Source organism: Hyperolius riggenbachi, chromosome 6 (assembly GCF_040937935.1).
Source record: "Hyperolius riggenbachi isolate aHypRig1 chromosome 6, aHypRig1.pri, whole genome shotgun sequence".
In the NCBI taxonomy this organism is placed as follows: Eukaryota; Metazoa; Chordata; class Amphibia; order Anura; family Hyperoliidae; genus Hyperolius; species Hyperolius riggenbachi.
This window is the reverse complement of record NC_090651.1, coordinates 57,793,990-57,819,018: the sequence shown is the minus strand read 5'-3', so window position 1 is coordinate 57,819,018 and position 25,029 is coordinate 57,793,990. Positions and strand designations below refer to the sequence as shown.

The following is a 25,029-nucleotide window of genomic DNA, read 5'->3' as shown; positions in this document are numbered from 1 at the left end:
CCTCCCCTATACAGTTCCCTGGTGCCTAGAGGCCCCCACCCTCCCCTATACAGTTCCCTGGTGTCTATAGGCCCCCACCCTCCCCTATACAGTTCCCTGGTGCCTAGAGGCCCCCACCCTCCCCTATACAGTTCCCTGGTGTCTATAGGCCCCACCCTCCCCTATACAGTTCCCTGGTGTCTATAGGCCCCCACCCTCCCCTATACAGTTCCTTGGTGTTTAGTGCTACTATCTCCTCCATATTGCTTCCTAGGGGTAGATCGGGACGTCAGAGGGAATCCCGATCTACCCCTCAGAGCTGCCTGGCACTGATTGGCCAGGCTGCGCAAGGTGTTTGGAGGGGGGGAAGGGGCGGCGCGGCGGGTAGCGGTGAATGGGCGGCGAGCGGCGGATATCGGAAACTGCACGCAGCTAGCAAATTGCTAGCTGCGAGCAGGAAAAATTTTTTTTTCGAAAATCGGCCCAGCAGGGCCTGAGAAATGCTCCTACGCAGGTTACCCCAAGCTGAGCTCGGGATAACCGGCAAGGAGGATAAAAATGGGTCTAGAGGCTTTCCCTACTTTGAAGGTCACCCATAAGTATAAATTGATAGAGGATAGTGATATCTTGTTGATTTAAACAGGAAGACAATTTTTACAATTGTGGCTTTTCCGTCCTCTGAATTAAGGTACAGAGAAGCTCTATATGACGAACATGAATGACATGACTTTTTTCTCCAATTTAACCATTTCAGCCCGCAGGGATTTTTCGCCTTATGCATCAGAGCAATTTTCACCTCCCATTCATTCACTAATAACTTTATCACTACTTAACACAATTTATTGTTCTATATCTTGTTTTTTCCGCCACTAATTAGGCTTTCTTTGGGTGGTACATTTTGCTAAGAGGTTTTTTTTTTGTAAATGCACTTTAACGGGATTAAGAAGAACAAAAATGGAAAAAATTCATTATTTTTCAGGTTTAAGATAATCCATGCTACCATAATTAAAACCTACCATAATTAAAACCTACGTATTTTTTTTGCCCGTTTGTCTCGGTTACGACACCATTTAAATTTTGTCCCTATCACAATGTATGGCGCCAATATTTTATTTGGAAATAAAAAGGTGCATTTTTTCCGCTTTGCGTCCATCACTATTTACAAGCTTATAATTTTAAAAATGTTCGTAGTATACCCCCTTCACATGCATATTTAAAAAGTTCAGACCCTTAGGTAACTATTTATGTTTTTGTTTTGTTTTTTGTTTTAATTGTAATTTTTTTTTTCCATTAAAAATGTTATTTGGGTAATATTTTGGTGTGGGAAATAAACAGTTAATTTTTAATGTTAAAATACGGTATGTGTAAATTGTAATGTAAAAAAATATCTAGATGTAGTTTTACTATTTGGCCACAAGATGGCCACCTTGAGTTTATTTTTTTCTCCTTGTGCTTCTCGCTAACCGGAAGCACAAGGGGGACGAGGAACATTTTTTTTTGCAGAAGGACTGAAGCCTCTAGTAAGAGCGCTTTGGTTTTTCTGCTGGGGACACGGATCGGTGATTAGGAACCATGTTCCCGTTCACTGATCCCAGGGCTACCGGGGGACAGCACGGGGGCACGCCTGCGATCACGCGCCGAAGCGTGGCACGTCCGGGTGGCAGACATGGTTAAATAACCATGTAAAATACATGCGATAACTGTCACCAGTCGGGAATCAGGAAACGATCTCTCAGGTAGCAATTCAGGGAACGATGATGTTAAGACTCATCCTTAGGCTTTAGGCTAGCGATGTGTTCTGCTGCTATGGAGGGGAGTGGAGGGAAGATGATCGGCGCACAACAGAGCGACTTTCATCGGCCAGGGGGTTGAAAATAACATTGTGATCAGTCACGCTCAGGCATCAGAGGTCGCTAAAGATCCAACAGGACAGATGCATAATAATGCCCGAACAGGATCAATCGGCAGCCGTCATGCACACAGAACGAAAGTCAACTGAAACAGTCGTCATGAGCCATTTTGGCCGACGGTTATTGCATGTGTAGCCTGTTGGAAAAACTGCCATGATGAGTAAAAGTGGCCTACACAAAATCGCTAAGCTCTTCCACTCCGCACCCCCCTCTAGTTTCATTAAAAATTGGCATAGATGCCACGTTTGACGTAGTAGTTGTTGGTCGAGTCTGAATGGACTCTTTAAGCTGCCATTGTTCAACAGACTCCTGTGAAAACAGAAACTCAGTAAATGGTAGTAAGGCTGCTTTGACATCTGTTGTAAATGTTGCTTAGAATGCAGCCTTACTACCATTTACTGTTTTACCATGTCAACACAGCTTTTCTTTAATGTACTGTAATTACAAATGACCAGAGATCCACTTTTACACTAGCAGCGGCATTCAGAGATTCAGAGAAATATGCGTAGGGGGACACAGCATAGCTTTCACTGGTGGAAGTGCCCGCTGGCTATCTAGACGCTACAAATAAAATATCTCTCCCAGAAAAATGCAGCAACAGCAAAGTCATCAATAGATCTTTGTGCAGTGCTGACCAGAGGAATTTCTTTTCCCAGTGCCGATGAAAAATTGCCCAAAACTGCGTATTTACTTAGAAAAAAAAAAGAAAAGTTACAATCGCTTAAATTTTAAATAGACAGATCTACAGAATTTAATAACAGGGAAAAGCGTGGAGCTGTGCATTAACCCATTACACGCAGGCATTAATCTTTCACAGAGCAGGCAGGCTAAGGGCAATGCTGGACAGGCGATTTTTGAAAGGCCTCCAGAATCTGGAGCTGTCATGAGAGGTGCAGAAGAGCTGTCATTGCCGACTTTCCCCCACAAATTGCTAGTTTTCTGCCTGTTGTGCTGATCTAATAGTTTCACGACTTAAAGGGACACTTAAAGGGATACTGTAGGGGGTCGGGGGAAAATGAGTTGAACTTACCTGGGGCTTCTAATGGTCCCCCGCAGACACCCTGTGCCCACGCAGCCACTCACCGATGCTCTGGCCCCGCCTCTGGTTCACCTTTGGAATTTCAGACTTTAAAGTCTGAAAACCACTGCGCCTGCGTTGCCGTGTTCTCGCTCCCGCCGATGTCACCAGGAGCTTACTGCGTACTGGGCCTGTGCAATACGCTACTGGTGACATCAGTGGGAGTGAGGACACGGCAATGCAGGCGCAGTGGTTTTCAGACTTTAAAGTCTGAAATTCCAGAAGTGAACCGGAGGCGGGGCTGGAGCATCGGTGAGCGGCTGCGCGGGCACAGGATGTCTGTGGGGGACCATTAGAAGCCCTTGGTAAGTTCAGCTCATTTTCCCCCGACCCCCCCTACAGTATCCCTTTAAGTAAAAAAAAAAAGTTTTACTCACCTAGGGCTTACAATAGCAGCTGTCCGGTGCCCTCAGACACATTAGCACCCTCTATGCTGCTATATGGTATATGATATATGCTATAGCAGCATAGATGGCGCTATTGTGGCCAGGAACGTGAAGAATCACTCTTGTCCCCAGCCTGTCAGCTCCTGTCACCGAAACAGGAAGTGGTTGCCGGCGGGGCCAGGAGGATCGGAGGGAGACGGCGAGGGCACCGGACAGCTGCAGGGGGCTATTGGAAGCCCCAGGTGAGTAAAACTCATTTATTTCTTTTTTACTTAAGTGTCCCTTTAAAGCGGATCCGAGATGAAAAACTAACTATAACAAGTAACTTGTCTATATATGTTACCTAAAGTTTAGATAGTTTACACAGCAAATCTAGCTGCAAACAGCTTTAACAGAATATGATTGATTATTCCTGTGATACAATGACAGCAGCCATGTTTGTAAACATTACACAGAGGCAGGTTTATCTGCATCTTGAGCAAAAAAAGAAAAACCTAATCCCCCCTCCTCCTCCCCTCTGCCATCTCTGGCTAGTAATACCTCCCCCTCCTCCTGCCCAGACTGAGCTCCCATGAGCCCTTGCTACTGTCTGAAAGGGCCTGAGCTCTCTGAAAACCTGTGGGCGTGGCTTGTTTAGTTTATAGGGAATTAGAGTATTAAAACAAAAAAGTATTTGGCTTGAGGAATGCCCTATAAACAATAGGAAAGGAACACAATTATGCAATGAGTAAAATTTCATCTCGGATCTACTTTAAGGTGGCCACACACCATACAATTTTTTAAATATCTGTTCAATTTAAGAATTGCAATCAATTTTTCTGATTGATTGTAACATTTCAAAAATATGACCAATGTACCACACACGTATGTTCAATTTTTCCCCAATTATCATAAAAATGATTGGAAACTGACAAAATTGTTAGGGTGTGTGTATTAATAAAATGACAAGCTAACACACACCATACAATCTATAGAAGGATTGAAGAAAAATATCTGGCATTCCGGATCGATAAAAAAAAAAAATCGAAGAAAATGGGAAATCCGATTGGATTTTTCAGTCGAATGAAAAAAAAAGCTTTCGATTTTTTCGGGAGAGCCGATCGTTTTTATCGAATTGCTGTAAAATCTGATCATTTTATTGTATCGTGTGTGGCCACCATTAGGGAGTTTATGACAAAGAGCAAAATAGACTGATTGAGGCTTACAGTATACTTGGTTATATGCTGATTTGGGAGGTGGCCTTGCGACACACTAAAGCTATAGCAAGTTGCCTCACGCTATCCCCCTAATGTTCATACCGCCCCTCCCCCCTCCTGTGTCTAGTGCAGTATACATTACCTGTCCATGTCCATTCATACATTATTATTATTAATTGTATTTATAGAGCGCCAACATATTACGCAGACCTGCACAATAGATAAATGGGTTAACATACAAGGTAGAACATACCGAAACTCACAACAAAACAAGATCATGCAAAAGATTTGATAACAATACAGTGTCATAGGTCAAAATAGAGACTGTTCGAGTCCACAAGAGGGGTGATTGTCAGTAAGATTGCATAATCAAGCTGGAAACACTGGGGAGGAGGGCCCTGCCAGAGGCTTACAATCTAAAGGATGGGGGTGTAGACAATAGGTGCATCTTTTGAGAGGGTGTCTAACAGAACATATTATGGTGCTGGTGTCGGGGGGGTATGCGAGCATGAAGAGGTGAGTCTCGAGAGCTTGTTTGAAGGTATTAAAGGTGGGGGCGAGTCTGACGGCTGGTAGGAGCGAGTTCCAGAGAGTAGGGGCAGCCCTGGTGAAGTCCTGCAATCGTGCATGTGACTGAGTTATGCGTGGTGCGACTAGGCGCAGGTCATTGGAGGATCGGAGGGGGCGGGCTGGTACGTGCCTGTGGACCAGATCAGAGATGTAGGTCGGGCAGATCCCGTGCACCGATTTGTAGGCCAAGCACAGGATTTTGAAATTGATCCTAAAGCTGATGGGGAGCCAGTGTAGGGTTTTACAGAGCGGAGTTGTAGAGGCGCTGCGGTGAGAAGAATGTATCAGTCTGGCTGCCGCATTCATTACCAATTGAAGTGGGGCAGTATGGTTAAATGGGAGGCCAGACAAAAGAGAATTGCAGTAGTCTAGGCGGGAGATGACAAGGGCGTGGATAAGGAGTTTAGTGGTGTCAGGGGACAGGTAGGAGCGGATCTTGGAGATGTTGCGGAGGTGGAAGTTGCAGGATCTGGCAATACCTTGGATGTGGGGTTTAAAGGAAAGTTCAGAGTCGAGAGTAACGCCTAGACAGCGGGCTTGGAAGGTAGGGCGGTTGGTAGTATTTTCGATAGTGACGTGCAGATCAGGGAGGGGTGCAGCTGTGCGGGGTGGCAATATTAGAAGCTCAGTCTTGTCCAAATTAAGCTTCAGGTACCTGGCAGCCATCCAGGAGGAAGTGGATGTGAGGCAGGCAGAGACTTTGTCCATGGTAGAGGAGGAGAGATCTGGGGTGTGGAGATATATCTGGGTGTCATCGGCATACAGGTGGCAATTGAAACCCATGGAGGAGATGATTTTGCCTATTAAGGCAGTATAGAGTGAGAACAGTAGTGGTTCTGGGACAGAACCTTGAGGAACACCAACTGAGAGGGGTATAGGAGTGGATGAGGAGCCATTGAAAAATGTTGTGAAGGAGCGGTTGGAGAGGTAGGAGGAGATCCAGGCTAAGGCTAGGTCCTGAATGTCCATTAGCTTCAGAGAGTGGAGGAGGAGGGAGTGTTCGACAGTGTCAAATGCCGAGAAGAGGTCCAGGAGGAGCAGGATGGAGTATTTACCTTCGGCTTTGGCAAGGGCAAGGTCATTGACCACTTTGGTGAGGGCTGTTTCTGTAGAATGGGCTGTGCGAAAACAAGATTGCAGAGGATCGAGAAGGGAGTTGGAATTAAAGAAGTTGGTCAGGCGTTGGTGGGCCAGGCGTTCAAGAATTTGAGGCAAAAGGGAGGAGAGAGATTGGGCAGTAGTTGGATGGCAGAGCAGGGTCAAGTGAAGATTTCTTTAGCAGGGGAAGCACAGTGGCCTGTTTGAATATGGAGGGGAAGATGCCGGTGGAGAAGGAGAGGTTGAACAGGTGGGTGAGGACAGGGGCCAGACCAGAAAAATGTGGGCGCAGAGAATCACGTGGTTGCCAGCGTCACGTGTGACGTCACACACGCACCTACGTTACTATGGAAAACACATTGCTGCAGAGTCCAGAAGGTGACACAGGTCAATTGTCACTACACGGACTGGCTAGCCATGGTCATCTGAATAGGTCTCATTTTTGCTTACCATGTAGGTTTAATGTGACCAGTCAATCAGAAGAGTGCATATCAGTCAACAGTTAAAGCAGTCACATGCTTCTCCAGGAGTTCTCCCTCAGGCTTCTCTAGTGGGGTGAAATAAACCGTATATCTGGCTGACATTGTTCCTCCTCCACACTGATCTGAATGGGAAACCCTTACATTTTATAGCAACAGCTGCTGCTTTGACTACTTTTACGACAGATTTAGAATTTCCTGACTTCCCACATGATATGGGATGGTTCCAGGCAAGTCCTCAGCACACAGTAATGCCCTCGGGATGGTCAGCGAGATCCTAATATTTCCCAGTTGGTGCAAATTTCTGCAGCTTGGACATGGACTAACTACACGCAATAGGAGGAAAAGGGCAGTGCTTCCAAAGGCAGGTTGCACCCCAATTGAGCAACTTGCAATCAAAACAGAGGCAGCAAATGGAGGACGTTAGCTTCCAAAAACAGTTTGCCCACAGACTGTTCAATATCAGACTCTTCCACATGTGACAGCTGCTGCATTTGATTAATCCAGCCCCGTATGCACGCTAGATGAAACTCAGCCGGGGAGGCTGATAAAGACCACCTCTACCGAGAATCCAGCATGTGTACAGCAGCCCCGGATGACCCCACCTCAGCCGGCGATACGCCTGGTGGATCATTTTGGCCGATCAAAAACAGAGGGCATTGTTCTCTCCACTCAACCTACCACTGTGGGATGTCACTCCCATGCGGCTCCACCACCCAACATAGCATCAGACCTCATCTGTACAGTGTCGGCCCTGCAGCGTCGCCCATGCCTAGTTCTTGTTTACGAGGCTTAAGCTGAATAAAAGTTTTTGATTCAGCTAGGAATTATTAGCAGCTTATTGGCCATCCCTGGAAGGCACAGAGCTTAGTGATTCACTAGGTAGTAAAGCCAGAATCCACATGACCCAACTTTGAAACTTTAGCCATGTAATGACTTTGTATTATTATTATTAAACAGCGCTGGAGATTTGGGCACAGCCAGCGCCACCATAGGCTGTAATAGGAATTACGGCTATAGCAGCGCTCAGTGAGTAATTTGGGTGCCGTCAAAAGACGGAGCGCAAATTACAACAAAAACACTGTAATTCAGCCTCCAGCAATCGCTGGAAGCCGAATTCTTTTCCCTCACTATCCATGGCGGACTGGAGGGAGAATAGTATCTAACGCCGCCGCGACTTGTCCAGGAGGAGGGTGAGACGTTTATCGGCTTTACCCTGCGCCCACATCTCCCATCGGCCGATTCATAGGCATGATTTGTCTGGGCTCTCTGCCGAGAAACATGTACTACACTACCGCTAGGGAGGGAGAATGAGCTGCAAGAAAATTAAAAAAAAAAACACAATTGGTCACATAAATCATACACTGCCTGTAGGCCATAAAAAAATTATCCAAAGCTTCCATCTTTCCATTAGATCTCTGTAACAAGGTGAGGGATGAAAGGGAGGAATATGACATTGTTAAGGCCGGTTTCACACTGAAAACCAGCGGCATTGGTGCGATCTAATGATCGCACCCCACCGCTAGAAATAGGTTTCGGATATTCCCATGTTAATACAAGGTAATCCCCCTTCTGGCTGACAGCCAAACAGCAAGTGAGGCTCTGTAGCGCTCACTTCCTGTGGCAGAAAATAGAAATGTGCAGAAGTGGATTGATAAAATATGCTTCTGCGCATACGCGCCAAAAAGCTGCCGCAAAAAACACACTGCAAAAGGGGTGCACCACCATAGGCTTTACATGACTTCCGGGTGGATGCCCTAGAATTGGCCAAGCGGTGAAAACACCACTTCCACGCATCGCACCAATCAGGAATGAAAGGCCCCGGGTATTACCATACACAATGCAATGAAAATGCCCCAGTGTGAACCGGGCCTAAAGGAAACACATTTCAAGGCGTTGCAAATTTCTGTGTATTCTATTACACTAGTAAGGTTCTGCAGGTGGGAGCAGCTGCTGGACTGGAGTTTTCCTAGGCTGCATATATTTCAGTGTTCTCCCCAGGCTCTTTTAGCAGAGTGCTCCACCCAGCTGCCACTGGCTCACCTCCCCATATGCGGTAAGCAGAGTTGCGCCGGCCCTGCATTTTACACTCTGTCACACTCCCCCCGGTTACTTTTTCATGCCACCTGGTTGATGAAAAATTCTGGGGATAACATTTGTATTTGCATAAAATTTGCATCAACTCATAATTATTCGCATCTCACTTAGAACCTCTCTGTTTGCTACTGCTGTCCATGCTCCTATTGGACAGTCTTCCAGCCATAGCTTGCTTTCCATCACATCGGGCTGTAACGTGAGCTTTGTGTGTCAATGAGACAGCAACAACCTTGCAGCATTTCCCAATGTAAAGAGCTTTCATTGAAGTTTCTGCCATTAATATCTTCTCCACTTCCTGTCTGAAAAGGAAGCTAGAAAAACTCTTCCCATAGGTGATGATCACAGCAAGAGAAAATCCAAAACAAAGGACAACTGTGGTGAGAGGTATATGGAGGCTGATATCATTTATTTCCTTTTAAATAATACCAGTTGCCTGGCAGCCCTGATGATCTCTTTAGCTGCAGTAGTGCCTGAATCTCACCAGAAACAAACATGCAGCAAATCTCGTCAGATGTGACAATAGTGTCAGAAACACCCGATCTGCTACATGCTTGTTCAGGGTTTATAGCTAAATGTATTAGAGGCAGAGGATCAACAGGATAGCCAGGGAACTGGTATGGCTTAAAAGGGAATAAATATGGCAGCCTCCATCTCCCCCTCACTTCAGTTGTCCTTTAAGGACTTGTTTCTACTTGCCACAGTGGTTCTGAATATGACCATGTTTTACAGGTGTGCATGTTTGTTTGCAATACACACATACCCTGTCCAGGGTGGCCCTATGTTGTTAATGGATGACCACGTCACGCAGTGTTCGCCTCAGAATTTTTTTCCAGCCGGGTGGCATGAAAAAGTAGCCGGGTGGGGCGAGATGAGAGAATGGAAGGCCGGAGCTTTTCTGCACAACTCTGCTTACAACAGAGTAGGAGGTGAGCTGATGACAGCCGGGTGCTTACCAAAACTAGCTGGGTGGAGCACCCGGCTAAAAGAGCATGGGGAGCACACTGACCTGCGATTTCCAGACACAGAAATACTCATTAGGAGAAAACTTCACAATGGGCATGATTCACAAAACTTTTTCAACTGTTTTACTCTGTTTTCACCTTATCGGTTACATTTTTAAGCTTCCAAAGAGCAAAAATATAATTGAGGTAAGAAAAGTGATATTGAAATGTAAAGTTAAAAATAAAGTTACTTACTTACTTTGAGTGACTATTTTGCTTGTAAATGTGCTGAAAGGTTATTTTTATCAAATAGGTGATAAAGACATTTATGAGAAGTTTTGTGAATAGAGGCCAAGGATGTTTAAAGCGGACCCAAACCAAACATTTTTTTTAATGCAAAATATTTAGTTGCACCACTCTGACACATACAAAGATAAATAAACACTCCTTCAAGCCTATGAGCATTTCAGTGCATGCTTTTCACCCTTCTCTTTTCATAACTAGGGTTATACAGGTGGCAGCCAGTAGCAATTCCTCCTTTGCTGGACACCTCCTACTCCACCAGTCTGCCGGATTTTGTCCCGGCAATATAAAAGGAAGGGAGGGGTTCCTTCAATAAATGTAAAATATTTTATATTTGTCATCATGCAGCTGAAAAAAGGCTGCTATTATTATAATTTAGAAAATAGATTTCTGAAATCTTGTATTTTTAATTTGGGTCCACTTTAAGGGCTGGGACCCACTAGAGCACTGCTGGCAGCACTTGTGGATCACCATCAATTACCAGCGATTCCAAAAAGCACTTTGCCAATAAAAGTCAACGGAGGGTAACCCAAAGAGCAGCCTTTCTCAACCTTTTTAACCTGGAGGAACCCTGCAAATATTTTTGGGATCTCAAGGAACCCCTTATTTTGCTGGAGGCATGGACTTTAAAAGTAGACATGGCTGCTTATTTTACTACAGCGCCCCTCATTATACTATCTCCTTATTCTATTTCTTGTGTTCATTATTATTTTGACCCCAGATTTATGGCTTCTTTTTACAGTACCCCCTATTATAATGTGCCTTATGTTACTTCCCCCACGATGGGGGAAAATGCCAAGGAACCCCTGCAGAGTACTGGGGCTCCAGGGAACCCTGGTTGAGAAAGCCTGCAACAGAACGACTGCGATAATAGCTAATCGCAAGTTATACAGCATTTTGGGAACGACTGCCCTTCAATGTTAAAGAGTAACTGTCAGGCTGCAGAAGCTAATTTAAACCTCTAGTCTCCTGTGTTAAACAGTTTAGAAGGAAGCCAAAAAGACATTACTGAAGATAAAGATCTATCTTACCTTTGATGTATGCTTATCAGTAATGCTTAGAGCTAAGCAGGACGCAAGCCGCATAACATACTGCAAAGCATTCTGGGGCCCTCCCCTCGGCTGCTATGGAGAAGACGGGATCAAGTTTCAGCAGCTTCTAAAACTCAGTCCAGCCACAGCACAGATAAATCTCCTGGCAGAGTACACTGCAGGAGTCCGCTATTGTTCCTAGCCACATGGCTCATTAATATGCACTGCACACTGTGTTATTCAGTATGAGCTGTTCTGTGATCAGAAGCAGGCAGGACATGACGACACATTTGGCTTCACAAACATGGAACCTGCCATGAGCTGTCAGGAGCATCATTCTCTGCATATACTATATACAAATTCTGTGAAATCCAAACGTGGACAGTGAAATGCATATGTAATGTAAGTACAGCCAATCTTTAGCTACTGATATATGTGTTTATTTTCTCTGAGACCCTATACCTAACAGCTCCTCTTTAAGTACTGGAGTGCTTTAAAAATCGCTCCTCAAAAAACGGTACAAAGTGATTTGGGAGTGATTTTGAAGCATTCGGGGGAAAATGTCGGGGGAAAATGAGTTGAACTTACCTGGGGCTTCTAATGGTCCCCCGCAGACACCCTGTGCCCACGCAGCCACTCACCGATGCTCTGGCCCCGCCTCTGGTTCACCTTTGGAATTTCAGACTTTAAAGTCTGAAAACCACTGCGCCTGCGTTGCCGTGTTCTCGCTCCCGCCGATGTCACCAGGAGCTTACTGCGTACTGGGCCTGTGCAATACGCTACTGGTGACATCAGTGGGAGTGAGGACACGGCAATGCAGGCGCAGTGGTTTTCAGACTTTAAAGTCTGAAATTCCAGAAGTGAACCGGAGGCGGGGCTGGAGCATCGGTGAGCGGCTGCGCGGGCACAGGATGTCTGTGGGGGACCATTAGAAGCCCTTGGTAAGTTCAGCTCATTTTCCCCCGACCCCCCCTACAGTATCCCTTTAAGTAAAAAAAAAAAGTTTTACTCACCTAGGGCTTACAATAGCAGCTGTCCGGTGCCCTCAGACACATTAGCACCCTCTATGCTGCTATATGGTATATGATATATGCTATAGCAGCATAGATGGCGCTATTGTGGCCAGGAACGTGAAGAATCACTCTTGTCCCCAGCCTGTCAGCTCCTGTCACCGAAACAGGAAGTGGTTGCCGGCGGGGCCAGGAGGATCGGAGGGAGACGGCGAGGGCACCGGACAGCTGCAGGGGGCTATTGGAAGCCCCAGGTGAGTAAAACTCATTTATTTCTTTTTTACTTAAGTGTCCCTTTAAAGCGGATCCGAGATGAAAAACTAACTATAACAAGTAACTTGTCTATATATGTTACCTAAAGTTTAGATAGTTTACACAGCAAATCTAGCTGCAAACAGCTTTAACAGAATATGATTGATTATTCCTGTGATACAATGACAGCAGCCATGTTTGTAAACATTACACAGAGGCAGGTTTATCTGCATCTTGAGCAAAAAAAGAAAAACCTAATCCCCCCTCCTCCTCCCCTCTGCCATCTCTGGCTAGTAATACCTCCCCCTCCTCCTGCCCAGACTGAGCTCCCATGAGCCCTTGCTACTGTCTGAAAGGGCCTGAGCTCTCTGAAAACCTGTGGGCGTGGCTTGTTTAGTTTATAGGGAATTAGAGTATTAAAACAAAAAAGTATTTGGCTTGAGGAATGCCCTATAAACAATAGGAAAGGAACACAATTATGCAATGAGTAAAATTTCATCTCGGATCTACTTTAAGGTGGCCACACACCATACAATTTTTTAAATATCTGTTCAATTTAAGAATTGCAATCAATTTTTCTGATTGATTGTAACATTTCAAAAATATGACCAATGTACCACACACGTATGTTCAATTTTTCCCCAATTATCATAAAAATGATTGGAAACTGACAAAATTGTTAGGGTGTGTGTATTAATAAAATGACAAGCTAACACACACCATACAATCTATAGAAGGATTGAAGAAAAATATCTGGCATTCCGGATCGATAAAAAAAAAAAATCGAAGAAAATGGGAAATCCGATTGGATTTTTCAGTCGAATGAAAAAAAAAGCTTTCGATTTTTTCGGGAGAGCCGATCGTTTTTATCGAATTGCTGTAAAATCTGATCATTTTATTGTATCGTGTGTGGCCACCATTAGGGAGTTTATGACAAAGAGCAAAATAGACTGATTGAGGCTTACAGTATACTTGGTTATATGCTGATTTGGGAGGTGGCCTTGCGACACACTAAAGCTATAGCAAGTTGCCTCACGCTATCCCCCTAATGTTCATACCGCCCCTCCCCCCTCCTGTGTCTAGTGCAGTATACATTACCTGTCCATGTCCATTCATACATTATTATTATTAATTGTATTTATAGAGCGCCAACATATTACGCAGACCTGCACAATAGATAAATGGGTTAACATACAAGGTAGAACATACCGAAACTCACAACAAAACAAGATCATGCAAAAGATTTGATAACAATACAGTGTCATAGGTCAAAATAGAGACTGTTCGAGTCCACAAGAGGGGTGATTGTCAGTAAGATTGCATAATCAAGCTGGAAACACTGGGGAGGAGGGCCCTGCCAGAGGCTTACAATCTAAAGGATGGGGGTGTAGACAATAGGTGCATCTTTTGAGAGGGTGTCTAACAGAACATATTATGGTGCTGGTGTCGGGGGGGTATGCGAGCATGAAGAGGTGAGTCTCGAGAGCTTGTTTGAAGGTATTAAAGGTGGGGGCGAGTCTGACGGCTGGTAGGAGCGAGTTCCAGAGAGTAGGGGCAGCCCTGGTGAAGTCCTGCAATCGTGCATGTGACTGAGTTATGCGTGGTGCGACTAGGCGCAGGTCATTGGAGGATCGGAGGGGGCGGGCTGGTACGTGCCTGTGGACCAGATCAGAGATGTAGGTCGGGCAGATCCCGTGCACCGATTTGTAGGCCAAGCACAGGATTTTGAAATTGATCCTAAAGCTGATGGGGAGCCAGTGTAGGGTTTTACAGAGCGGAGTTGTAGAGGCGCTGCGGTGAGAAGAATGTATCAGTCTGGCTGCCGCATTCATTACCAATTGAAGTGGGGCAGTATGGTTAAATGGGAGGCCAGACAAAAGAGAATTGCAGTAGTCTAGGCGGGAGATGACAAGGGCGTGGATAAGGAGTTTAGTGGTGTCAGGGGACAGGTAGGAGCGGATCTTGGAGATGTTGCGGAGGTGGAAGTTGCAGGATCTGGCAATACCTTGGATGTGGGGTTTAAAGGAAAGTTCAGAGTCGAGAGTAACGCCTAGACAGCGGGCTTGGAAGGTAGGGCGGTTGGTAGTATTTTCGATAGTGACGTGCAGATCAGGGAGGGGTGCAGCTGTGCGGGGTGGCAATATTAGAAGCTCAGTCTTGTCCAAATTAAGCTTCAGGTACCTGGCAGCCATCCAGGAGGAAGTGGATGTGAGGCAGGCAGAGACTTTGTCCATGGTAGAGGAGGAGAGATCTGGGGTGTGGAGATATATCTGGGTGTCATCGGCATACAGGTGGCAATTGAAACCCATGGAGGAGATGATTTTGCCTATTAAGGCAGTATAGAGTGAGAACAGTAGTGGTTCTGGGACAGAACCTTGAGGAACACCAACTGAGAGGGGTATAGGAGTGGATGAGGAGCCATTGAAAAATGTTGTGAAGGAGCGGTTGGAGAGGTAGGAGGAGATCCAGGCTAAGGCTAGGTCCTGAATGTCCATTAGCTTCAGAGAGTGGAGGAGGAGGGAGTGTTCGACAGTGTCAAATGCCGAGAAGAGGTCCAGGAGGAGCAGGATGGAGTATTTACCTTCGGCTTTGGCAAGGGCAAGGTCATTGACCACTTTGGTGAGGGCTGTTTCTGTAGAATGGGCTGTGCGAAAACAAGATTGCAGAGGATCGAGAAGGGAGTTGGAATTAAAGAAGTTGGTCAGGCGTTGGTGGGCCAGGCGTTCAAGAATTTGAGGCAAAAGGGAGGAGAGAGATTGGGCAGTAGTTGGATGGCAGAGCAGGGTCAAGTGAAGATTTCTTTAGCAGGGGAAGCACAGTGGCCTGTTTGAATATGGAGGGGAAGATGCCGGTGGAGAAGGAGAGGTTGAACAGGTGGGTGAGGACAGGGGCCAGACCAGAAAAATGTGGGCGCAGAGAATCACGTGGTTGCCAGCGTCACGTGTGACGTCACACACGCACCTACGTTACTATGGAAAACACATTGCTGCAGAGTCCAGAAGGTGACACAGGTCAATTGTCACTACACGGACTGGCTAGCCATGGTCATCTGAATAGGTCTCATTTTTGCTTACCATGTAGGTTTAATGTGACCAGTCAATCAGAAGAGTGCATATCAGTCAACAGTTAAAGCAGTCACATGCTTCTCCAGGAGTTCTCCCTCAGGCTTCTCTAGTGGGGTGAAATAAACCGTATATCTGGCTGACATTGTTCCTCCTCCACACTGATCTGAATGGGAAACCCTTACATTTTATAGCAACAGCTGCTGCTTTGACTACTTTTACGACAGATTTAGAATTTCCTGACTTCCCACATGATATGGGATGGTTCCAGGCAAGTCCTCAGCACACAGTAATGCCCTCGGGATGGTCAGCGAGATCCTAATATTTCCCAGTTGGTGCAAATTTCTGCAGCTTGGACATGGACTAACTACACGCAATAGGAGGAAAAGGGCAGTGCTTCCAAAGGCAGGTTGCACCCCAATTGAGCAACTTGCAATCAAAACAGAGGCAGCAAATGGAGGACGTTAGCTTCCAAAAACAGTTTGCCCACAGACTGTTCAATATCAGACTCTTCCACATGTGACAGCTGCTGCATTTGATTAATCCAGCCCCGTATGCACGCTAGATGAAACTCAGCCGGGGAGGCTGATAAAGACCACCTCTACCGAGAATCCAGCATGTGTACAGCAGCCCCGGATGACCCCACCTCAGCCGGCGATACGCCTGGTGGATCATTTTGGCCGATCAAAAACAGAGGGCATTGTTCTCTCCACTCAACCTACCACTGTGGGATGTCACTCCCATGCGGCTCCACCACCCAACATAGCATCAGACCTCATCTGTACAGTGTCGGCCCTGCAGCGTCGCCCATGCCTAGTTCTTGTTTACGAGGCTTAAGCTGAATAAAAGTTTTTGATTCAGCTAGGAATTATTAGCAGCTTATTGGCCATCCCTGGAAGGCACAGAGCTTAGTGATTCACTAGGTAGTAAAGCCAGAATCCACATGACCCAACTTTGAAACTTTAGCCATGTAATGACTTTGTATTATTATTATTAAACAGCGCTGGAGATTTGGGCACAGCCAGCGCCACCATAGGCTGTAATAGGAATTACGGCTATAGCAGCGCTCAGTGAGTAATTTGGGTGCCGTCAAAAGACGGAGCGCAAATTACAACAAAAACACTGTAATTCAGCCTCCAGCAATCGCTGGAAGCCGAATTCTTTTCCCTCACTATCCATGGCGGACTGGAGGGAGAATAGTATCTAACGCCGCCGCGACTTGTCCAGGAGGAGGGTGAGACGTTTATCGGCTTTACCCTGCGCCCACATCTCCCATCGGCCGATTCATAGGCATGATTTGTCTGGGCTCTCTGCCGAGAAACATGTACTACACTACCGCTAGGGAGGGAGAATGAGCTGCAAGAAAATTAAAAAAAAAAACACAATTGGTCACATAAATCATACACTGCCTGTAGGCCATAAAAAAATTATCCAAAGCTTCCATCTTTCCATTAGATCTCTGTAACAAGGTGAGGGATGAAAGGGAGGAATATGACATTGTTAAGGCCGGTTTCACACTGAAAACCAGCGGCATTGGTGCGATCTAATGATCGCACCCCACCGCTAGAAATAGGTTTCGGATATTCCCATGTTAATACAAGGTAATCCCCCTTCTGGCTGACAGCCAAACAGCAAGTGAGGCTCTGTAGCGCTCACTTCCTGTGGCAGAAAATAGAAATGTGCAGAAGTGGATTGATAAAATATGCTTCTGCGCATACGCGCCAAAAAGCTGCCGCAAAAAACACACTGCAAAAGGGGTGCACCACCATAGGCTTTACATGACTTCCGGGTGGATGCCCTAGAATTGGCCAAGCGGTGAAAACACCACTTCCACGCATCGCACCAATCAGGAATGAAAGGCCCCGGGTATTACCATACACAATGCAATGAAAATGCCCCAGTGTGAACCGGGCCTAAAGGAAACACATTTCAAGGCGTTGCAAATTTCTGTGTATTCTATTACACTAGTAAGGTTCTGCAGGTGGGAGCAGCTGCTGGACTGGAGTTTTCCTAGGCTGCATATATTTCAGTGTTCTCCCCAGGCTCTTTTAGCAGAGTGCTCCACCCAGCTGCCACTGGCTCACCTCCCCATATGCGGTAAGCAGAGTTGCGCCGGCCCTGCATTTTACACTCTGTCACACTCCCCCCGGTTACTTTTTCATGCCACCTGGTTGATGAAAAATTCTGGGGATAACATTTGTATTTGCATAAAATTTGCATCAACTCATAATTATTCGCATCTCACTTAGAACCTCTCTGTTTGCTACTGCTGTCCATGCTCCTATTGGACAGTCTTCCAGCCATAGCTTGCTTTCCATCACATCGGGCTGTAACGTGAGCTTTGTGTGTCAATGAGACAGCAACAACCTTGCAGCATTTCCCAATGTAAAGAGCTTTCATTGAAGTTTCTGCCATTAATATCTTCTCCACTTCCTGTCTGAAAAGGAAGCTAGAAAAACTCTTCCCATAGGTGATGATCACAGCAAGAGAAAATCCAAAACAAAGGACAACTGTGGTGAGAGGTATATGGAGGCTGATATCATTTATTTCCTTTTAAATAATACCAGTTGCCTGGCAGCCCTGATGATCTCTTTAGCTGCAGTAGTGCCTGAATCTCACCAGAAACAAACATGCAGCAAATCTCGTCAGATGTGACAATAGTGTCAGAAACACCCGATCTGCTACATGCTTGTTCAGGGTTTATAGCTAAATGTATTAGAGGCAGAGGATCAACAGGATAGCCAGGGAACTGGTATGGCTTAAAAGGGAATAAATATGGCAGCCTCCATCTCCCCCTCACTTCAGTTGTCCTTTAAGGACTTGTTTCTACTTGCCACAGTGGTTCTGAATATGACCATGTTTTACAGGTGTGCATGTTTGTTTGCAATACACACATACCCTGTCCAGGGTGGCCCTATGTTGTTAATGGATGACCACGTCACGCAGTGTTCGCCTCAGAATTTTTTTCCAGCCGGGTGGCATGAAAAAGTAGCCGGGTGGGGCGAGATGAGAGAATGGAAGGCCGGAGCTTTTCTGCACAACTCTGCTTACAACAGAGTAGGAGGTGAGCTGATGACAGCCGGGTGCTTACCAAAACTAGCTGGGTGGAGCACCCGGCTAAAAGAGCATGGGGAGCACACTGACCTGCGATTTCCAGACACAGAAATACTCATTAGGAGAAAACTTCACAATGGGCATGATTCACAAAACTTTTTCAACTGTTTTACTCTGTTTTCACCTTATCGGTTACATTTTTAAGCTTCCAAAGAGCAAAAATATAATTGAGGTAAGAAAAGTGATATTGAAATGTAAAGTTAAAAATAAAGTTACTTACTTACTTTGAGTGACTATTTTGCTTGTAAATGTGCTGAAAGGTTATTTTTATCAAATAGGTGATAAAGACATTTATGAGAAGTTTTGTGAATAGAGGCCAAGGATGTTTAAAGCGGACCCAAACCAAACATTTTTTTTAATGCAAAATATTTAGTTGCACCACTCTGACACATACAAAGATAAATAAACACTCCTTCAAGCCTATGAGCATTTCAGTGCATGCTTTTCACCCTTCTCTTTTCATAACTAGGGTTATACAGGTGGCAGCCAGTAGCAATTCCTCCTTTGCTGGACACCTCCTACTCCACCAGTCTGCCGGATTTTGTCCCGGCAATATAAAAGGAAGGGAGGGGTTCCTTCAATAAATGTAAAATATTTTATATTTGTCATCATGCAGCTGAAAAAAGGCTGCTATTATTATAATTTAGAAAATAGATTTCTGAAATCTTGTATTTTTAATTTGGGTCCACTTTAAGGGCTGGGACCCACTAGAGCACTGCTGGCAGCACTTGTGGATCACCATCAATTACCAGCGATTCCAAAAAGCACTTTGCCAATAAAAGTCAACGGAGGGTAACCCAAAGAGCAGCCTTTCTCAACCTTTTTAACCTGGAGGAACCCTGCAAATATTTTTGGGATCTCAAGGAACCCCTTATTTTGCTGGAGGCATGGACTTTAAAAGTAGACATGGCTGCTTATTTTACTACAGCGCCCCTCATTATACTATCTCCTTATTCTATTTCTTGTGTTCATTATTATTTTGACCCCAGATTTATGGCTTCTTTTTACAGTACCCCCTATTATAATGTGCCTTATGTTACTTCCCCCACGATGGGGGAAAATGCCAAGGAACCCCTGCAGAGTACTGGGGCTCCAGGGAACCCTGGTTGAGAAAGCCTGCAACAGAACGACTGCGATAATAGCTAATCGCAAGTTATACAGCATTTTGGGAACGACTGCCCTTCAATGTTAAAGAGTAACTGTCAGGCTGCAGAAGCTAATTTAAACCTCTAGTCTCCTGTGTTAAACAGTTTAGAAGGAAGCCAAAAAGACATTACTGAAGATAAAGATCTATCTTACCTTTGATGTATGCTTATCAGTAATGCTTAGAGCTAAGCAGGACGCAAGCCGCATAACATACTGCAAAGCATTCTGGGGCCCTCCCCTCGGCTGCTATGGAGAAGACGGGATCAAGTTTCAGCAGCTTCTAAAACTCAGTCCAGCCACAGCACAGATAAATCTCCTGGCAGAGTACACTGCAGGAGTCCGCTATTGTTCCTAGCCACATGGCTCATTAATATGCACTGCACACTGTGTTATTCAGTATGAGCTGTTCTGTGATCAGAAGCAGGCAGGACATGACGACACATTTGGCTTCACAAACATGGAACCTGCCATGAGCTGTCAGGAGCATCATTCTCTGCATATACTATATACAAATTCTGTGAAATCCAAACGTGGACAGTGAAATGCATATGTAATGTAAGTACAGCCAATCTTTAGCTACTGATATATGTGTTTATTTTCTCTGAGACCCTATACCTAACAGCTCCTCTTTAAGTACTGGAGTGCTTTAAAAATCGCTCCTCAAAAAACGGTACAAAGTGATTTGGGAGTGATTTTGAAGCATTTGCACTACCCAGAATCACCTCCTTTTCCCAGAATTCTTTGTATATAACAATTGCACTCAAATCACCAGCACTATGAAAGTGTGGCCTTATGCTACCATTTTGTTTCCAAAACAAAAGCAGATGTTTTCGGCTGGACCTGTGCTTTAACAGCAAAGGGACTCAGAATTTCTGTTGCACTTTCCATCCCTCAGTTCTTTTACATATATAAGAGGTTTCTGGATCAATGATGCTATATAAGTTACTTCCTGTTTACAGAAAGAAAAAAGTCCCAGTCACATGTTGGTGCAGTCACAGAACCAAGGGAGATAATTACACACTGAAGACTCATCTGATGCAGCCGCATCCCAATTCCCAGTTTCTAAATTACAGATCAAAGCTGTGACTTTTTCTTGCAATTATCTGCATCACTTCATAGTGTAGCAAAATGATGCTGGAAGACAATTATTAGAATGGATTTAGCTTTAAAATCCCCTGTCCAGCAAAAACGGTTTGTGCTCAGGGTTATTCGTCCACAGCTTATAAGTATGAAACAACAGTCTGTAAGTTACATGTGACATGATAAGATAGACATGTGTATGTACAGTGCCAAGCACACAATTTTCTAGACTGTGCTCCTTTTTTTCTATGCCTGAAAGAGTTAAACATCAGGAATGCAAGTGACAGTTAACGCTCAATGAAAAAAATGAAAGACATAAAACACTCTCCTGGCTTCTGAGAGCAGGAAAGAGAGGGAAGCCTCTGGATCCTAATGAGCCTTCCCCCATTGCTGGCTCCCACTGCAGCAACACAGTCTATAATATTTACCATCGGCGGGACGCAGACGCACTTGCAGCATCCCGCTTGGGCTCTGGCGCACACAGCAGAGCCCGATCAGGTCTTCTCTACAGCGCAGGTGCAGCCAGTCTGTGCATATGTAATAGAGCGGACCCCATCAGGCTTGGTTATTTTCATCAGAGCCCATCGGAAAGCCTCTACTGTATTTGTGCACACCGCTGACAAGCCTTTGTTGGCGGATCCTCAGGGGCAAAATAAACCCTAAATTTCTTGCCCCAGTCAGTTCAATTTAAAGTGCCAAACAGAACTGATCACTCGCTAGCTTGAATTCAGCAATATAGAATCCCCATGCAGTCAAAACAATGGAGAAGATTTACCAAAACCAGTGTGGAAGAAAAACTGGAGCAGCTGGTATAAATATGGTGCAGAGGTCTAGAGCAGGGGTGTCAAACTCGTAAGGGGCAAAAAATAAAACCTCATCTAGGTTGCAGGCCACATTGTTTATTAAGATTTAACATGTATTGAACAATCTCAAACTAAGTGGCATAACTATAGCGAACATGGGGGGCCAGCTCCTCCCCCTTCTGTAGAGTAGCGCCAGTGGAGCCGTTTAACATTAACCTGCCTCAATGCTGCTTCGGCAGAAAACACAAGATGCTAGCCTTGACTCTTCTCATAGTCTTTGGTAAGTTTGGGGGGGGGGCTTGTTTTACCCCACACACAAGGGGGTTTGGATCCCCAGAGTTGGCCCGATGTTCATTTTGCTGGGGAGTCCCATGGGTTATCGCTGCGCCCCTGACAATGTTTCAAACAGAAACACTGTCATCAGCAAGGCTGCAGTGTCGGAGTTTGAGTCGAGGAGTCGGAGCAATTTTGGGTACCTGGAGTCGGAGTCTGTGGTTTCATAAACTGAGGAGTCGGAGATGCATTCAGCCAGTTGGACCTGTGCAAAGGATTCTGATTTCTGCTCCAGTTCTGGTTTCAATCAATAAATCTGCCCCAGGAAGGGCTTAGGAGGCAAACCAGCACATACTGGTAACTCCGCTGACACTGGCCAGATCATTACATTGTGCAATAAGATCATGATTATAATTCTTATTATATTCAATTATATGGGAATGTACATAAAGTACTCTAAAAACAAACCAGGGTTATTTATCCCAAGTGAGTAAACAACCAAAATCACCCAGGGCACTAGAAAATCCTACTACATACATGCAAATATGGATAAATATGTATTTATGTATTTGCATGTAGGAAGCAAGATTTTCTTCTACAAGCAGTTGTCTAACAACTTAAAGGAACACTATCAATCAACATTTTTTTTTTAAACCTAGGATTGAGAGAGAGTTCCTGAAGTGCTGGTAAATAATGATGTATACATCATACATCATTACTGTGTGCAAGGGAAATAACACGGCTGCATTCAAAACAAGCGCACGTCATTCAGACGATGTTGTACACGAGGCCAACTGCACGATGTCAGATGAGTTGATCCACTGGATGGATCGGGAAAACTGCCTGTTATCAGTCGCTCGTCTAGTTGTTTGCCATGCATACACATGCCTCATTGTCGTCCAACAGACTAAAAATCAGATGAAAAATCAGGTGGTTTGGTTAAGCGTGTGTGTGGGCCTTTAGAGGCAGAGGATCAGCGGGACAGCCAGGGAATTTCCATTGTTTAAAAGGAAACAAATATGGCAGCCTCTATTTCTCCCTCTTTAAAATGGAATCCGAAAAACTTTTACTCATTGCATAATTGTGTTCCTTACATATCGTGTATAAGGCATTCCTCAAGCCAAATACTTTTTTCGCTTTAATACTCTAATTCCCTATAAACTAAACAAGCCTCACCCACAGCTCAAAGTGCCTTGGCACTCCATGTAGCAAGGGCTTATGGGAGCTCAGTCTGGGCAGGAGGAGGAGGAGGTTACTAGCCAGAGATTTCAGAGGAGTGAGCTGAGGGCTGGAGATGCAGTTGCAGCTTGCCTGTGTGTAATGTGACAAACAAAACATGGCCAGTGTCGTATCACAGGAATACATTTACATGAAACTGTTGAAGCTGTTTGCAGCTAGATTTGCTGTGTAAACTATCTGAACTTTAGATAAGATATATAGACAAGTTATTTGTCAGTTAGTTTTTCATCTCGGATCCACTTTAACCACCATCCCAGTCCGCAATATTACGACAGACAGAAAGAGTTGGTGTGAGTAATGAATGCAGCCTGTTAGGTTAACCATAAAATGTAAACAGAGGCAGGTATTTTTATATAAATAGTACATGATGACACTTTGTACCTCACTCACAGCTCCCCTCAGCTTTGTGGGGATCCCTCTGCATTTATCTTGTCCCAGCTATAGCACAGAGAAATTCCAATATTTGTACGGTGGCTTGTGAAATAGGACTCGAGGAATAAATCTGTGAATGTGGCCCATGTCCTGCTGACAGCTGTCAGGAGTGGAATGTCTCCTCCTCTGGACTGAGACAGGAAATGAAGCAACATCTTCCCCCACCAGAGACACATATTTTCAATGTAGTCATATTCATCTGCTGATATGCAGCAGGCCTGAGAGATGCTGATTTCACCCGGTGGAAAGCAATGGTCAGTTTTCACAGTAAAAAAATCTCTGTGCAGAACACCCTTCAAGAGAAGACTGTCACTTGCTATCCAGTCAATTAAAGGTCAACCGAAGTGAGAATATACCAGTTGCCTGGCATCCCTGCTGATCTATTTGGCTGAAGTTGTCTGCAGTTGTGTCTGAATACCACCAGAAACAAGCATGCAGCTAATCTTGGCCGATTTGACAAGAATGCCAGAAACACCTGATCTGCTACATGCTTGTTCAGGGTCTATGGCTAAAAGACTGGTATTGTTTAAACGGAAATAAATATGGCAGCATCCATATCTCTAGCTTCAGCTATTCTTTAACTACTTTAGGACCAAGTTGATTGAAATCAACGCCCTATTTTGGTGGTTACCTGGCTAGCAGGGCATAGATTTCAATCACCACTGCAGCGTGCATCCGCCGTTTTTGTTGTTCCCTCTGATCTCACCACTGAATCCCCGCCGTGTCCCGTCGCAGCTCACTGGCTCTGCCTGTCTCTATGACGGCAGAGCCCTATGAGCGGGTCAGGAGCAATTTCATTGGCTCCTGGCGGTGTCTATCAATGTAAGCAACTCCCATAGGCTTACATTGATAGACACGGTCAGGAGCCAATGAAAGCAGCTCCTGACCGGCTCACATGACTCTGCCGTCATAGAGACGGCAGAGTGGATGTCCTGAGGATCCCGGCGTGCAGCGGTTGCATGCGGCGATTCGTCGGGATTCCGTTGTTATTGTACCAGCGGTCTTCGGTCCTTAACCACTTGCCGACCGCACACTCATACCGTGCGGTGGCAAAGTGGTAGCTGGAGGACCAGCGACGCAGATCTGCGTCGCCAGGTGCCTCCCTAATTAATCAGGAAAGGCCGCTTCCTGTCAGATCACGGAGCGGGTCTCCGTGAATAGCCTGCGAGCCGCTGATCGCGGCTCGCAGACTAAATGTAAATGCAGGAGACATTTGTCTCCTTTGTTTACATTGAACGGCGCTGCTGCGCAGCAGCGCCGTAAGGCAGAACGGCGATCCCCGGGCCAATCAGCGGCCGGGGATCGCCGGCATGTGACAGAGGACATCCTGTCACAGGCTGCACAGGACGGATAGCGTCCTGTGCAGCTCCGATCACCAGGGGGGACAGGTAGTAGAGGGAGGGGGGGGGGGAATTTTGCTGCAGAGGGGGGCTTTGAGGTGCCCCCCCCCCTGCCCCCCGCAAACCTCAGGCAGGCAGGAGCGATCAGACCCCCCCTGCACATCATCCCCATAGGGGGGAAAAAGGGGGGGGCGATCTGATCGCTCTGCA

The 25,029-nt window shown here is 45.5% G+C and overlaps 1 protein-coding gene across 15 annotated transcripts in view; it reads right to left on the bottom strand.

Annotated features, from left to right (window-relative positions):
- DOCK7 (dedicator of cytokinesis 7) overlaps nt 1-25,029 on the bottom strand; it is a 279,505-nt gene that overhangs the window by 236,163 nt on the left and 18,313 nt on the right. The gene's annotated exons all lie outside the window — the stretch shown is intronic.